This window comes from Callorhinus ursinus, unplaced genomic scaffold, assembly GCF_003265705.2.
Source record: "Callorhinus ursinus isolate GAN/ISIS: 27379988/994484 unplaced genomic scaffold, GSC_fseal_2.0 scaffold8, whole genome shotgun sequence".
In the NCBI taxonomy this organism is placed as follows: Eukaryota; Metazoa; Chordata; class Mammalia; order Carnivora; family Otariidae; genus Callorhinus; species Callorhinus ursinus.
The window spans coordinates 51,102,620-51,120,650 of record NW_027397070.1 but is presented as its reverse complement, the minus strand read 5'-3'; the positions used below and the strand labels follow the sequence as shown (position 1 = coordinate 51,120,650).

The 18,031-nt window shown below is 38.5% G+C and overlaps 1 protein-coding gene and 1 long non-coding RNA gene across 15 annotated transcripts in view; one reads left to right on the top strand and one right to left on the bottom strand.

Annotated features, from left to right (window-relative positions):
* Nucleotides 1–18,031, bottom strand: part of NRXN3 (neurexin 3) — a 1,564,009-nt gene that overhangs the window by 26,230 nt on the left and 1,519,748 nt on the right. The gene's annotated exons all lie outside the window — the stretch shown is intronic.
* LOC141373291 (uncharacterized) lies at nt 10,013–17,863 on the top strand. The gene is made up of 3 exons (XR_012379108.1): nt 10,013–10,182; nt 12,238–12,314; nt 17,790–17,863. It is a non-coding gene; the product is annotated as an uncharacterized lncRNA (long non-coding RNA).

Genomic DNA, 18,031 nt, shown 5'->3' with positions numbered 1-18,031 from the left:
CCTTTTCTCAATGTGGGTTTCCGTACTATTTCTTCATGGTGTTAGTAAACAGATCATGATATATTTTGCTTGTGCTCCTTTAGATAGATGTGTTCCTTGATTTTTAAGTTTTCATGCTACATGTGATGACCATATGAGGTATCTTAAAAGATTTGAGAAACATTAAAGGCTTCACTTTTAGCAATTGTACCACACTTAATTAAGAAAGTCAGCATGCTGAAACCTGGAAACCCATTTACAATCTCTGTCTTTATGCAGAAGTGTAATGGGCTCACATGCAGTAACTCTGTTAGAACATTCGCTCATTAATTTTATTCCTGTTTCGTAGTATTAATCTATAGTAATGTTTCCCCCAATGCTATTCGCTAAAAGGTCATATTTGTTTTTTCAGATGGATGGATAGTACTGTAAGTTGAAACTTAAAACTCAGTAAGTACCAAGTACTGTCCTTACAAAATCACGTGGCCTAAGGCTGGGCTCTTGTGGGTCCCTCTTGCAGAAAACAATAAAACTGATTTTTTTTAATTATATATTATTCAGTACAAAATATATTAGCCCTTGTAAACAGCTAACTAGGAAAATCCTTGCATTTGTTAGAATGAAAAAACCTGAACTAAGTCCCAGCTGTGATCCACCCTCTGTGACCTTGAGTAAGCCATAAACTCTTATTTGTAAAATGGAGATAAACTTCACTGGATGTTGAATCCATTGAAGCAGACATTACATATACAAGCATTTTTAAAAATACATACAAACATACACATTTACTTCCAGAAATATTAAATGATTTGATTCCTTAAGCTCTGCATGCAGTATCTTTGCGTCTTGATTTATGCCCATTGGCCAGATCTACAGGGTACGTTGGGAAATGCCTTTTTATTTTGCAGTAATTATTTATTGGTTGCTTATCATGTGCTATGTTAAATGATTAAGCAGAGTTTTTTGATGGTGGCAGGTCATCACCACTCTCTCCTACTTTAAAGGGCAAATAGGCAAGGCACGAGGCAATGGAAATATACACTGGGTTAAGAAGGCCTAGGGCTGGAGCAGTATCATAAAAACTAAGAGAAATCATTTTGTCCTTATCATATCAGTTTTGTTTTTATCTTTGTTTAGCTCAACCCAGATTTTCCTTGCAGATAAGGGTGTGTCTTGTTTCCTTGAAAATATTCAACAAGAAACAAGAGAACCTACTGTTTTGAGGCATGCATCTGTCTGCTTGAACATCGGGCTATTTCTTTACACAACTCTCGAGGGGATGCAGTTCCTCTCACAGTCTATGTAAATAGTATCCCCTGGAGTTAAGCAATGCAAGGCATGCAAAGCCATATGCAACAACCCCGATCAAGTTACCTTTCTAGTTACGAATAGCCTATGTAAGTACTCTGAATAAGCCCTGGGGTTTCTTCTTTTCAGTCTTGTTGAGGACAGCCAAGATATGGACATGACAGGAACACATAGTGGACAATTGTCCTAGGTCACTGCTACTTAAGTTTGTGGGTAGTGTTGACCAGATGGTTAAAGACAGTGAAAGAGGAGTCACAGGAATGTGGCAATAGCACATGATAAGCAATGAATAAATAATTACTGCAAAATAAAAAGGCATTTCCCAACGTACCCTGTAGATCTGGCCAATGGGCATAAATCAAGACACAAAGATACTGCATGCAGAGCTTAAGTGTTGGAAAATGTCTGTGCATTTTAACTTCTAAAGAACCTTCATATTTGAAGAGCTTTGATTAACCCACAGTCCCTAACACATTTCTTTAAAGACTCTAAAAGCAAGGACTTAACTATGTAGAAGTCTCTAGAGAATAACTCGGTTGTGATACTTTTACAGAAAGTGACATCAGAGAATTACAGCGGTGAAAAAAATAACTGTAAAGCAATGGTGTTCACTATTAGTGGCCCAAAGAATAAAGCCATGAGGGAGAAAGAGATGGGAATAGCTATCCAATATGCTTCCAGAGAAGCCAGGAAGATGAGTAAAATCTGATGCTGCTGGGTCTTCCCCCCACCCCCCGCCCTGGGTTATACATCATACTAACAAGCAAAACGTTGAGAAAGTAAGCTCTCTTGACCTTGCTAGAGGAGATATAACATTAGGAAGCAGGATGTGGAGACAATCTTACTGATTATGTAACTTCAAGTAAGTGACTTAAATTTTCTGTGCCCCAGAGAGTTATTGCCTCTAAAATATAGGGATTGGATAAGATGATCTTTTGAGATAACTAATGACTTAAGGAAGTTAAGCGCTATTCCTATTAGAGCTCAAAACTGTTCCAAAGTGAACAAGATCATTTCACAAACATTTTTTAAATGACTGTGATTACCATTCACTTAACACTATGTCATTACATAATGGAAGCGCACCTCTTACGTTGCCTTTTCTCTTAAGAATCAAAAGTCAATTGCAGGGTTCCTGGGTGGCTCAGTCATTAAGCGTTTGCCTTTGGCTCAGGTCATGATCCCAGGGTCCTGGGATCGAGTCCCACATCGGGCTCCTGGCTCAGCGGGGAGCCTGCTTCTCTTCCCCTGCTCATGCTCTCTCTCTCTCTCTCTATCTCAAATGAATAAATAAAATCTTTAAAAAAAAGTCAATTACATAACCACTTCACAACACTCCTTCCTTAGTGGGTCCTAGGAAAGGGAAATAATTTCTGTGTTTCTTGCAGTGAGATGACAACATCCTAGGATAGGATGCTAAGAGTATTATCCTGGATACATGGGACATTGATCAGAGATAGAGGGGAGTCTAGTAATCTAAGGATTAAGGTTTAAAAGTTGATGCCCCCTGTGCAGATTAGCCACTGTAAGGGCCCATTATGGAAACCAGACAGCAAAAGAACAGTAAACCAAAAGAGATAACATAGGAGCTAATGGGTCAGGTTTTGAGGTTTTTTTGTTTTGTTTTGTTTTAGCTACTACATAAACACTGACAAATTTTCAATCTAGCAACTCCAGCTTTTAGAAGAAAGTGCTGGGCACAACTGACTTTTATTGCTTTGGAAAACTCTATGTCTCTCTTTTGTATTATGCTGATGTTCAAATATATGAAGTTCTCTGGAGCTCCCAACCCAAGGTGTTTTGAGACTGCATGGCAATAATTATCCACCTGTATTCTAAAGCTATAAGCAGCTCTTTCTCTGTTGAATAGCTCAAATTATAATGGTGGCCAAATAAAAGAAAGCTACATAGGTTTTGGAAAACATAGTTAGGAAGCACCACACGTGGCTTTCTGTCTTTTGGGCTGGTTTTATTTGTTGTCCAGAATAGTGGGAGGAACTTTCTCATGAGCCAGACTTGACAATAAAAGTGTACAATTTCCTAGCTGAAGAAGGGCTCTTGGTTTTAACAACCTAAAAATGCATCCAATGTCAACTGGCAAGAGTTTCAATGAGAAACACTCAGGCCTGTCCCTCTGGTCTTAAACATGGAACTGGTTGCTCCAAGAAAGCAAACTGGGAAGGCAAAGTGGGCAATGCATGGACTACTAAAGCAATAGCCATGGATTGCATTTAGCCTCTTGCCATTTACCAGTGGGTTTCTTTCAGTGCACAAAACCATTTCATTCCAAATTCTTTGAACCATTAATAGCATCCAGTTGAACTCTGTTGAGAAGAATAACTACATTTGTTCTGCTTTTCTCTATACAACATTAGAAAGAAATCTTACTAGAAAGCATTCTACCCCAATAATGTAGAATTATGAGAACTTGGAAATCAATTGCAGAGTACTGAGTTCTGACTGAAATTTTACTATATAGTTTTAAATAACCATCCACAGATAAGCTAGGCTATTCCATGCATGGCAAGATTTGAATTGCATCCTCCTAACAGTGGCCAAGTCTGATACGGTGATGTTCCCCTGCCATCACCGTCAAATTTCTTGTGTAACTATTATGATCATCAACAACAAAACCCACTTGCCCCTTGCAGGGATGTGGTTTAGTGTTGAAATTCTAACTACCTATGCTTACACTGAACCCCCATCCATGTTGCTTACAAAGAAAAATATGAACCCTAGAACAATGGCCACATTCCAATTTGAATAATTATATTAGTTGCCACAAATGTCTTCCATTCAATCCCTCAACTGTGTCATCTGGTATGTCATCCTACACACTACATTTCTACCCCCTAGAAGCCAAGACTCTGCCAAAAAGGGGCTCCCCCTGAGCAAAGGTAACCATAAATCCTGGAACAGAGGCCTAAAGAATGTACAAGGAGAAATCAAAATCTGGGAATGCCTGGGTGGCTCAGCCGGTTAAGCAGTTAAGCATCTGCCTTCGGCTTAGGTCATGATCCCAGCCTCCTGGAATTGAGCCCCCCTCCACGTTGAAGCCCCCTGCTTCTCCCTCTGCCTACTGTTCCCCCTGTTTGTGCTCTCTCTCTCTGACAAATAAATATAATCTAAAAAAAAAAAAAAAGAAAGAAATCAAAACCCAAATCTTCAGATGTTGGATTTTTTCAAAGTTAAAAAAGAACTATTCTGAGAGTACTATTTATTCTTATATATCATTAAAAGGAAAAAGTGTTATGGTGCATAGGAAAATACTTCAAAATGAAACAGTTATGTAGCCTGACTTTCAAAGTCCATGGGGTGGCAAGTGCATATGGCAGGTTTGGAGAAGGACCTGGCTTCCTATTTTGTCACTCTGGGCATGGAACCACAAAGAACATTTTTACTTTTGAAAGGGATTCTAGAAGGTGTTTTCAGTGTTTGGGGAAAGTTAACATGATTCTATTTGTCCCCTGAAGAAGATAGGGTATGAAAAGAGAAATGTGCCAAAGAAAAATAAAGGGTTTCTGAATCTGGCTACTACAAGCCATGGTGAAGTATGGTTGGGAATGAATACAAACTTTTCTGGTCTTGATTTTGACTTTGTAACTTTCAATTATTTAGTATTGATTTGGAACACACTTGTCAAAATATTTAGCTCCTTTTATGTTATGTTGCATGTTATAGTCTTTACTGGAACATAAACAAGTATAGATATGTGGCTCTGTTTTGAGCAATACACATGATATTTTCAACAGTGATATTTCATGGAAAATGTTGCATTTTAGCTGAGAAGCTGAGCAGCAAATAATATTCAGTTAAAGTGTTAGTTCAAGAAATGGAAAGGTTAAGAGAACTGGGTCCTCCACGAGAATCACATCAGGCACCTTACTGCAGGTAACTCATTTAGCAGTTATAAGAGTGGTACTTGAAATCTCTTATTGGATGAGAGAAAGGTGGTGGAGATAGAAATAAGAAAATGAGGAGAATGGGCTCTGGGTGGAATGTCAGCATTTGTAATGGGAGTTTGCTTTTCCAGTGGCACTTCAAATCTCAAAAGTAGCAAGAAATGTTGGATTTCTGTGTTTTCTTGGTTGTGTTTCTTAAGAACTAATGGCATTTGTTACTATTATTGGTGGCTGTGGGACAATTCTGTTTATTTAACTACCAACTCTCTGGATTTCCAGTCTATTTATATAGTTGTTTGTATACAGTGGAAATTCCATGACAAGCAATGTGGGAATTTGTATGTATTATAATTACATGCTTTTTCATGGATATTTTCTTGTGAGGGCAGCCAGAGCTGTTTTCTCCTGCCTGTTTACATACAAGATGTTGTGACTTGGCAGATATATGTTAGAATGGTTGTTCCAGATTGCAGAGTTTTGCACACCTGGCTTATTTTCATTCCAAAAGGTCCAATTAAATAATATTGTGATGCATTTGCATAATTATTCAATTTAGCTATATGGCGGAGCTTTCGATCTGCATCCTTAAATTTAAAAAAATCTGTGTCTATGTCAATTAAGAATTTTAAAATTATTGATATGTTAGTACCTCTAGAGATGATCTGCTAATATATTAGTATTGAATAAATACAATATGATTTAAGGAGGACTTTGGTGAAAAGGAGCATTCAGGAGAAGATGAGCCTTTATCCTAAGGGTGATCTCCCAATTTTTTTTTTTTTATAACAAAGCTTATTGAAATTTTGATAAAGATTTCATGCTCTTTCCCAATAAAAATGCTCATGTAAATAAAATTCTGTGAAGATATTCAGATCTTGTCTATGGATCTCAAGCTAAAATTTTAAGAGGACTACATTGCAAAAATAAGGAAAGAAACAGTATCTGTAAAAATGACCTGTAAACTCCAGAGTTATATATACATATAAGGCCACTGCACAATAAAAGCTACAAAAAGGATTAATTCTCATTACTATTACAGCTGATGTTGTAGTTCGGCTCGTTGAAATTTAATTCATTTTTTTAATATCTCTAGTTATCTGAGTTAATATAAAAGATCATTAAGAGTCTAGTCTAAAATTTGCCTTCAATGTAAAACATATTTTATTCTAATATAATGTGGCTAGATATTGTTAAGTTTGATATTCATCAGTACTGGTAAAATGAACCCAACCTCAGGTGCAAATCTAATAGAGCTCAATGTTAATTAATGTGATCCAAACAACTTATTATTTTAAGCTTGCTTCTATTAGGAAAGATGTGTTATAACTGTATGGTAATAGAAAAGTCTGTTGCATGAATTCCAATTTCCTTTATCTATATTAGTCACTGAATGGTAGGTTTCTTCTAAGATTTTTCCTTGTTTCTCCTATGTTTAGAGAATTGGTTTAAAACCACAATTATGGAGCAAGATTTAGTGCAGGTATTGAATGTATTTTAATCTGATAGTTTCATTAATGACTTTTAATCTAGGAGAATAAATCCATTTTCTTCTCTAGATTCAATTGTGGTATCTGTATGCCCAATGCCAAACAGTATTAATATCAGACATGGAAGGCAACTTTATGTTGTCATATATATTTGAGCCCCATCATATTCCTGTGATGAATGGGTAGACATTATTTTACATCTTGAAGCTGGTATCTCAGCCTCGTTATTAGTGACATTTTGGGTTGGATAATTATCTCTTATGGGAGTTGTCCTGTGTACTCAGAAGTTTTAGCAACATCCCTGGCTTCTACCCTCTAGATGCCAATAGCATCTTCCCAGTTGTGACAATCAAAAAAATGTCTCCAGACATTGTCAAATATCTCCTAGGGGTAAAATCACCCTCAGTTTAGAAGCACTGGTTTGAAGGTAAAGAAACCACATTGCAGAGAATTTAAGGTATAGGCTCAAGGTTAGGAAGACACTGCGTGACAGAGCCAGGGCTACAGCCCAGGTCTGTGATACCTAGCTCTCCCCTCCTGCCATGGTCTACATGCAACTTAGGAGATAGTCCATACTACGATTCCTTTAGTGTTTCTCTTGAGCCATGAATATCATTAATATAGGTAATATCATCATATCATTAATATTTGTACAAGGCAAGGGATAACACATGTGAAAGTGCTTGTTAAATTCTAAAGTGCTATGACATTTTCCCATAAGCATGTCTGTGTGCGAGAGACACACAGAGAGAATTCATTTTGGGATAATATTTGGGGGAAATGACAGAAGACATGAGAAACACAGAACAGAGTAGGCTGGAAACTAGAAGGTGGCTCTGCGGCTGATTTCAAGTTCCCAACTGCAGAACTGATCTTAAAGAATAGTTTAAGTACTTCATGCAATCTTCATGCAATCTGGCTGCTGTTGGCATCTTTCCAGAACTCTCTATTAGCCATTGCCATGGAATTTTGCCAGCAGCCAAATTATCAGTTTTTTGTCTCTCGTGAGTAGCAGGTACCAACAAGGAAATCCATCCTCCATGTTTCTAAGAGTGGCAGAGCTGTGCCTGACTGAAATAGCTTCATCCTCCAGATGTGTTAAGTGAAGCTAGAAAAACCCCATGTTTAATAACATAAAAATAAAGCCAAACACGGTATCTAGGCCCCCAGCAGCCTGGTATTTAAGGAATCTGTGGATATATCCTCAGGTCTCTGGATTACGTGAGCTCACCGGAGGCATGGATGGAACACACAGGGCAATCCACACACCTTCGTCTACCCAGAGGAGGAGCTTTCCGACTCTGCATGTGTGGAATACCGAGCCCAACCCAATTCTGCATTAACACCCTGTATGACCAGTTCCCATGTGAAAACACGCACTCGCGAGCTTTTGTGGGACGGCAAAATTATGTAAAAGAGAAAAAAGTTGTGGAGATAGGTCTGCAGTTCTCTTATACTTCAGAGAAAGTATTAAGTTTCTTGTCCCTTTGAACAAAAAGACACAGCTGGTCAAAAAGCAAGCGTTTTTCTTAAAATGCTCTTAGCACTTCCAATTTCCTATTGAATCCAGACATTTCCCTCATTTTTCTTTTCCTTATGATTCCCCAGTGGTCTCCCTCTCTCTAATAGGACTGTTGACCCGTAAAGACCTCATATCAACACTTTCCTGAAATGGACTGGAACCTCCTAGGAGTGTATCTGTCAATTTAATATTTGTGTCATCAAAAAAAAAAAAGTGAGCTTATTCAACCTCCTTCCCATTTCATCCATCAGTGTGAAGAAATGAGGAGAGGACTAAAAATAGGTGGCTTACAGCGATCAACAATGCCTTGCGCCAGACGACACAGAAGGTTCACAAAGTTGCCTGAATAGTTAACTGAGCAAGTCTCCTGTACAGAGCAAATGAGTTAGGAGGTATGCGATGGACCAAGGTGGTTTTAGTCCATTAAGACAAAATGGAGCAGTTACTTTGCCTGTGTCTCTATTTACCCCAACTCTGGTAAATAAGAGTTTTTATATAAAGGGGACACGAAGACTAGTTCTCCTCCACCGTTGAGATGATCTGTGCCATCGAACAATAAACCAAGAATTCCTTTCCCAGGGTGCCCAGGTGGCTCAGTCGGTTAAGCGTCTGCCTATGGCTCGGATTGTGATCTCAGGGTCCTGGGATCGAGCCCCATGTCAGGCTCTCTGCTCAGCTGGGAGTCTGCTTCTCCAGGTCCCTTTCCCTCTCTCAAATAAATAAATAAAATCTAAAAAAAAAAAAATTTCCTTTCCCTGGTTCTGGCAAGTGACATCAGGCAAGGGTCTGGGAGGACCCTCAGGCCTGTGGGCTGTCTCTAAGTTCCAGGCTCTATAAAAGGCCTCCTTCGGAGTGCATGCCACTAGCCTCCTTTTCTGGTTGAGTACTTGCAGAAGGAAAACATTCACAGGTCAAGCTGTTCTTTTGGGCTCTCTATCATACATTTTGTGGTTTACTGAGGGTAATTCCAGAAATAAAGGTGCTCCCATTCTCAAATTGACAGATAAAAGCATTTTGTTCATTATCTAGAGCCAAAGGAGCATGACTCCCAAACCCACTTCTTGAGCCTGAATCCAAACCCCATAGCTAGATAAAGGATCCTACATACGTATAAAGCAATACCACCCCACCCCCTGCCCTGAAATAGAATGAACTATTTCTGGATTCCAGACTTATCCTTTGAAAGCTTATTAAGGAGTCTCACAAAGTTACAACTGAAACATTACAGACATAAATGTTCCCTGGAACTTTAAAATGATGCAACGTCCCTGGGCAAGCCATACAGGAGGCAAATCAACAGTCATTTGTGTGGTAACAATGGCCTTCTCCGTCCTTCCATGCCAGGCCATTGTGAAGGAAGCAGTCATGATGCTCGACACATTTTTACAGCATGAATGAACCTCATCACTAGTCTTTCAAATTCTCCAAGTGTGTTGCAGACAGATAAACAAGCCTGGCTTGGAGGAAGTGGAAGAATTTGAAGGTGCCGGTACAATTTCTTCTTTCGGAGTGTGTTGAGTGAAGCAATGCATTGTAAGAACAGTGGCACTGTGGATATGCAGACACCTTCATTTAAAAAAAGAAGTCATTGGGTTCTGTGGCCACGGAAGGCTGGGGTGGTAAATGATGTTGTTACCATAACTCAGCTCTATTCTACTGAAAAAGATGCTTACTAGCAATCTCTCTCTGTGAAGAAAACTTCAGAGAAGTCTGTTAGCCCATAGAGCTGAATATATATATTTTTTTCTTTCAGGGGCTAGAAGCAAGCTTTTGTGGCAGCACAAATATTGATCATTGTGTGGGCAATAAAACAATTCATTTATAATTGATTCAGGCCACCACGATTGCTCTTCATGGCTCCTGGTTCCTGTTTCCATAAAATGTGCTCTGTCACTTAACAAATCTGAAAAATCTAAACAATAATCAGCAGTAATCTTATCAAGTGCAACAGGCAGCAGAAGAAATGGATTTTTATAACCAGAAGGTGAGCCACACATGGGCAATGACAGACACAAAGGAAAGCTATTTTTCAATTGACAGAAAGAAGACTTGGTTCCCACCCAGTACTGAGGTGCTGTTAGCAATCTAAGATGTGACTTTGAAAAGTCCTGTTCTGGACACTCTGGAATAGATCCCCTATCATCTCCTTTTTGGAAAAAGAGCATTTTTTTTATGATAGTAATAATAATTATTATAAATTATTATAATTATAAATTATAATAAAATGTATGTGATAAACAGAAAACATTATTATTACTATTGTACGTCTTAGTACAAAGAATTTTTCTTTTTTCCCAACTGTAGAAGCACAAGCAAATTTTTATGGTGGAGCAAGTATTAAAAAAACAAAGCATGTACAAACTACTTCCTTCAAAATCATTAATCACACCGGGAAATGATCAGTAACTTTAAAATCACATATTCAGTGACTTAACCGATAATGGCTGTCGTGGTGAGGGTGGTAGTGGGGAAATGCGGAACTGTGTAAATTATACGGAGATCGATACTTGGCTCTACCTCCTCACCACCATCACCGATATGCAATTCTCATCTCCAGCACAATCCTTTCAGGCAATGTCTATTTGCCTTAAAAAACTGTTGTGTGACTAATTCACTCAGAGTCTCTGCAAGATGTAAGAAAGCCTAGAATTTGCATGTGGTCTTAAGTCTCTCACGTCCAAGTTGCATGTGTTTGAAGAAATAATGCACAATCATACACTGAAATGTAAAGTGTCATCTAAGACTTTTAAGACCCTGGAAATGGCTTTGGTGACACTTCTTATCTCAGACATATACTCCTGTCACCTTCTTCTTTATTGGTAGGAATCAGTGTACCAAAAATGACAGATGGCTTTTTTTTTTTTTTTGAAGTCTACATTTCTCTGGTGACCACACCATTTTACTCACTATAGGTCCATTCTTCGCAAAGCCTGCTCACTCCCCACCAAGGGACACTGCAGGGTCACTAAATTCACTCTCATCTCTGCTCACCCAGAGATGTAAAAGGACACCAACGCCTATTTATGTGAAGGTTCTTTCTCTTATACCTTAGATAAAATCCTCTGAGACAGTTGCTTTTCCCAAATGACTCCCTCTCAGAGATGACTGATTTTTTCCTAATGTTTGAAGTTTCCTGCAAGCTCAAATGCTTCTCCCTTCTCCTTTCCCCAGTTAACTTCCACTTATCCCACATAATTCAGCTCAAATATCATTTCATCAGAGGTTTCCCTGTCCTCACCCTGCCTCCTAACCCTCCACCCCTGCTCTGTCACAGCTCTGAAATTATTTGAAAATCAAAAGTTAAACAACAACAACAACAACTCTGAGGAAGTAAGTAGATGTATGTGTATGCAATTTTGTGTATGTATGATGTGCGGTCATGGTGATATTAAAACACACACATATGCGGATTTCATGTTCAGATTTTCAGTGTGACAAGTGCTAGAGGATCTATAACTCCAATATGGAGTTATTTTTACATCAAAAGAACCATCCATGAAAGTTACTGATTGATGCTTTAGTGCAAGTGTATAAAGATAAGGATACATATATTTTTAAAAATCTGGGTTGTATATATACAATGGAATATGACTCAGCCATCAGAAAGGACGCATACCCAACTTTTACATCAACATGGATGCGACTGGAGGGGATTATGCTCTGTGAAATAAGTCACGCAGAGAAAGTCAGTTATCATGGTTTCACTTATTTCTGGAACATAAGGAATAGCAGGGAGGACATTAGGAGAAGGAAGGGAAAAATGAAGGGGGGGAAATCCAAGGGGGAGATGAACCATGAGAGACTATGGACTCTGGGAAACAAATAGCGTTTTAGAGGGGAGGGGGGAGGGGGGATGGGTTAGCCCAGTGATGGGTTTTATTAAGGAGGGCACATACTGCACGGAGCACTGGGTGTTACACGAAAACAATGGATCGTGGATCACCACGTCAAAAACTAATGATGTACCGTACGGTGACTAACATAACATCATAAAATTAAAAATAAAAATCTGGGTTGTATTTATGATCATGTTTTCCAGGACCAGCATGATAGAAGGAAAAAAAAAAAATCAGTCCCAAACTACCCTACCTAACATCGAAACTATGCATCAAGTAGGTAAGTTTGGGGTGAAATAGCAGAGGCCTGCTGTGGATGTGCTGGGTTATAGAAAAGATACTTTTCTTATATTTATTTAATGAAAAAAATAAGTGAAGCACTTTTCAAATTTCTTGGGTCTATCTATGGAATAAGCATTGCGCCCCACGGGATGGGCGAGGTAGTGAGGAGAGGGATCTACTGAAGATCATTCTCTGTGCATGATTTTAAAAGGGAGACTTTCTCCAGTGGGTAAGAGCCCACAAAGAACAACGTGATGACTAACTACCCCTGCTTGAGGCACTACTTCTGCCATTTTCTTAAAAGAAAATAAAACCATAGTGAACAAAGTATAGGAAAAAGTCAACATGAATGGCAACTGATAAGGTGAACACTCGTTTATCAAGTTCAATGATAACAAATCAGCCTTCACGCAATGCCTGACCTGGAGAGAATCCATAAGTAATTTGAAAACTGGAATTACCATGAAAAATATAATAAAGAATTATTTCACCAATCGGTGTGATAAAGGAAGCTGTGTAATAGCATTTGGCAGTGGCTCCAGAACAAAACAATTCAGTAAACAAATGAAGTCACGACAAGGGAAGGTCATAAAGCAGACTCTGAATGTGGCCAATGAAAGTGAAATTAGATTTTTTTTTTTTAATGGCTACAAATACAAATGTTTGTCCTTTAGTAGCACTGCTTTTTTTCAAAACATGGGTTATAAGATCAGCAATAGCATCAGGACATCAGCGATTTCCCAGTTCGTTCTTTTGGACTACACGTAGATGCTATCAAAAAGGGACGTTCTCAGAAGCATAAAACAAAATTTTAAAAATCCATTATATGGAAATTCAAAAATATTTTATCTGTGGTGATAGTCACGATTTTAACAATTTGATGGGAAGCTTGTAATATTCACACACTAACACCACCAAAAGAGCAAAAGGCGTTGTCCCAGAAAACAAAATAGAAATCAGAAAGTCTTAGCAAGCTCTCCCATCTCTTCAATCTAAGTGTGTGGATATTGAAAAGTGGTTGCTTTTATCTTTAAACAACCGTGTTGTTTGAATAGCTATGCTCCAGGCATCACATTTGGACCATTTGTTTTACCAGCTGTTTCTAAAAATATGTTCATGATGGAGACCTATTCTGTTGATCTCCAAAATTGCTTTTGTTGAGGGCTTTCTCCCCCTTGCACAAGAGAAAAGGTAGAGATAGGGAAAAACGACATCTGCTGAAATACCTCACAGCTTCAGGGAAGGACTACAGTCATAAGTTGCACGTGAAAGAAAAAAAAAAGAACCACCAAAAAAACTCTGATAAACTAATGACTGAAGAGACTACAGCATTCTTTTGGACTCAAGGTAATCAAATGTTTTAATTCGTTCATATAACCTCCCTAGTAGCAGTGACAGATGTTCCCTACAAGGAAGAGAGTCTCAATTAATCTACAGCTGGTTTAATTTTCTGGACATCCTATTAAGGGAGAGAAGGAAGAAGAGGGAGGTAGAGACAGAGGAATGCAAAGTTTTTAATTACTCCTTTGCAACTGCATCCTCTCCTCTATGTATTCCCTCTGACAAGCAGATGTACAGCTGAGGGTGATCAGGCAGCAGAGATTACACAGCACCTAAACGCTGGGATATAAAATCAATCATATTCCCAAGTGCCTGTTGAAGGCCACTTCACATCCCATCTGTGTTTCTGGTTTCCGAGCACAGATTTTAAACTTTCTGGTAATGGGTCATTTACAGGCTACCTCATGCCTACTGCTGTGGTATGACCACCTGGGTGCATCCATGGACCATTTGTCACTTGATGAACAGGACTGACCTCCGAGAACTGGTGTGTGCTCAGCTATACAGAGCCCCCTACCTATCATCATCATCATCCTCTTGAGCTCCTCCAGCACCTTCCTTGCAGAGCCTTACACCATGGACTTAACTCAAACTCATGGGAAAAGCAGGAATTCACTATTTTTTTTTCCAAATTACTGGACTGGCAGAGTTCCTGTGTCTAAATATTCCCATGATTTCCCTTGCTGGCCTTCTAATATAGCTGTGTGTGTGTGTGTGTGTGTGTGTGTGTGTGTGTGTGTGTGTGTCCCCTTACTTTCTGATAACAAATACATACTCTACATAGAAATTCTGAAGTATGAATAACAAAATAAAAATTACCCACTGGCCACCACTTAAAGATCAGCACTGATGATCTAATCCTTATACCTGATTCAGGACATCAAACCTCTGACTTCCAGTAAACACTCAGTATACTTGGCATGGCTCTTTATTAGGCTAAATTAAGTGTAATATTTTCAATATTTAGATAATAAATTCTGTTAAGCAAGAGGTTATTGGTATAGATGAGCCAAGAGATAGAAAAGGTAGGAGACGAGAACCATAGATACAATCCAGTAAATTGCCTTTAGTATAGATCATATCCTTTCTTTTGGCTGGGGACTAAGACCTTTTGACACAAAGATGGATCACATTAGCTCAAATGTAGATTAACTCAGCATGGCAAAATAACTCTCTACTCTGCTATGAGGGTTCAGATGGAAAAAAATCTTAATTTAGATTCCAGTCCTTAAACATTTCTATTTTTCTTTAAGTATGTTTATGTTTATAAACTGATTTTGGTTTTCTCATAACATTTATTCTGGAATTTTTTGGGAATCTCCCATTCTATTTTGTGCCTTTCATCTATCTCTTTGTGCTGGGATTCAAAAACTATCTTTATATGTAAGTGACCTACATGTAGAATAAAGTCCTAGGGCCTCAGTGAAATAAGTGGCTTGATCTTAAGATCATCTAGTTCATAATAAAATTTTAGATTTTGGTCTTTAGTCTTCAAAATCTATTAAATCTAGTGTTCCATTATAGGTAATACTTGAAATCTCATTTTCCGGTTTCTGGATGTTGGTCTACTTGTTTTTACAGAGACCAGTAAAATTTAAAGGAAAAATCTGTGGGGAAGGACTAATATCCAGTTGCCAACTTTTATTTGCTAATTAAAGATACTACAAACCATGACAAAACATTATTTTTGGGAAAGACATTGATTTAACCATCAAAAACCGGAAGATGCAATCTCAGAATATAGGGCAATTCTATAAGTTTAACTTTGTGAAATTCTATATATATTGTCCTGACGTTCCTGATTTCACCATGGATAAGCATAAGTTTTGGCATGGCATGACACTAGTTTTACATGTGAGCTTTGGAACCGTAGTTCCAGTTTGCCTAGTCATCTATCCTCGGTGCAGGAAGGTGATAGCACGAACAACTCATCACTAGAGCATACACTGGTTGAGTCTGTACCACAAATCACTCCTAGTACCCACTAATTGTTTTGCCATTTAGCTCCCCTAGTGGCCAGTGCAATAGAGAGGTATAGATCTGACCCCTCAATGGCCAATAAGAAGAAGAAAACGGATTTTTACACATCCTCTGAATTTTCTGTTGGATACTATCTCAGTTTAGAATAAAATCTCTGAGCTTTTTTTTTTTCTTTTAAAAAGATGTGATACACAGTATTAGTAAAATGGCATGGATTATGGATTTAGGACACTTGGGATTTAATTCTAACTCTAACAAAAACTAGCTCTGTGATCCTGAGCAAATCTATTTACCTATATAGGCTTTAGTTTTGTCACCTAAAACAAAATAATTACAATGAACTCTTGAGTTCCTCAAGTGTATACTCTTAGAGTTGTGCAAACTTTAAGATTATAATAAAAGGAAAAAAGAAGATACAGAAAAGACCTTTAGCTTATGGGAGTTTGGAAGAGGGATTGCTGAGTTTAATTTGATACTCAATGACACCAAATGGTACCTTCACCAGAAATCTTACTGAGAGCACATTCCTCAAACTTTATGAAGGGGTAAGATCTAAAGGAATTTTTAAAGATGGAATGAAAAACACTATGTGTGTCATTGTTGTACCTTGTTTGACTTTCATGGGGTCTATTTTTATTTTAACATCTTAAATATATTTAATTTCAATGCTGTTAAATGAGGGCACACACTCTCTAGTTTATTAGAGTTCGTGCTATTGCTGATTGTGTGAAATCTGTTCTACTTCATCTATTCATATTACCCAGATGGCCCCTGAGGACTGAGTTTGCCCGTCTGCTTTATAGGGAAAGCTTGTAATGCATAAGTGTAAGTAAATAAAGAAATAAACAAGCAAGCAAACGAAAAACTAAACCAACCAATCAACCACACAGTAAAATACCAGGCTACCGTAGGCATAATGAGAGAAAAAGAAGTCGACTTTCTTTTGTTACGTTCCTATCAGGTCGTCCATCAATAGGCCTTAATTTACCCTTGTTTTACTCCTGTTTTCTACAATCCCTTTATCTCAGCGGCTTATTAAAACACTAATTCCAAATTATGGTGTTTTAGAAGCCAACCCTTACACCTCCTGCCTCCAAAGCCTCTCCTAACAGCTCCCTCTTTCCTGTCTCCCTGAATTATCTCTTCATTCAGTTTTCTGCTTTCTTTCTGAGCCAGTTTAGGAACTTACAACTCCAGGCACAGTACCACATCAGGGGGCCTTGCTAATGGAGAAAGCTCTTCCTTCATGCTGTCACTAAGCATCCCAGCTCCCCAAAGTTAATCTTACATTCCCCCTGGCATTGGGATACATTAGGTTCTGGCTTCACAATTTACCTGATACTCATCTAGGAGTTTTTCATGTTGGTTTTCCATAGATTTCTAATATTAAAGATGCTAAAGGGACTAAGCACTAATTCATAAAATAAAATCCTTAAGTAACAGATGCCATTTCCACAGTCATACTAATATGGTTTTGAACATGGATTTTCATAGCCTGTTCCTGCCTAACCTATTGCCAGGTGGTAGAAGACATTATTCTCCTCAGGACATAAGGATGCTCCTTTCTGCGGCCCATCGCATAATCCGTTATCTCCAACACTCAGAGGGCTAAGACATAAATAAATGCTTTTGCCCTCAATGCAGGAAGGAATCCTATATATCACATCCCTTCAATTTTGTCTGCCCCATAAAGTTCCTGTGCCATTGTCACCAAGAACGTTTTTCTCACTTTGCTCCACAAAACTTATAAAGCTACAAATCAGAAAGTACAGGGAAAGAAGAGGTTCTCAGCAGGTTGCAAATATCATATCTCAGTCATTTAGACATTTGTCAGCTCAATAACCCACAGCCAAGGTTTGGGGAAGAATTACTGGGATGTGACACACCATGTGGGCTAGAGTTCAAGGAGTCCACTGCCAAAGAGGTCTGGAAGCAGGGGAGAAGGCAGCCGATGCCCAGCTGAGGCAGGGAGTCCGGAAGATTTGCAAAAGGAAGGGAAAGCATAAAGCTCTTACAAGGAATGCAGTGTGCATGCGGGGTGGAGATGACCCTGGTAGTGAATGTTTGTTTGTTGTCATGTTTCATGTCTGAGATAATGACATGTTGGAAACAATGAGTTCTTAATGTCCTATCGTATCCTACGTGGTCACAGGTACTTAATGGAGAACTCAACAGATGTGTGTTAAGACTGGCGGTAGAATGAACAAGAAGGACTCATCTATACATATTTAGGTAAGGAATTTGTCGTCGTCACATATATGTGACTATCAGAAGCCTCTCAGATGTCTTTAGATCAGGGGTCAACAGACTACCCCATCCAGTTTGATGCCTGCTTTGGAAAATGAAGTATTATTGAAACATAGCCTCACTTGTTCACTTGTGTATTGTCCGTAG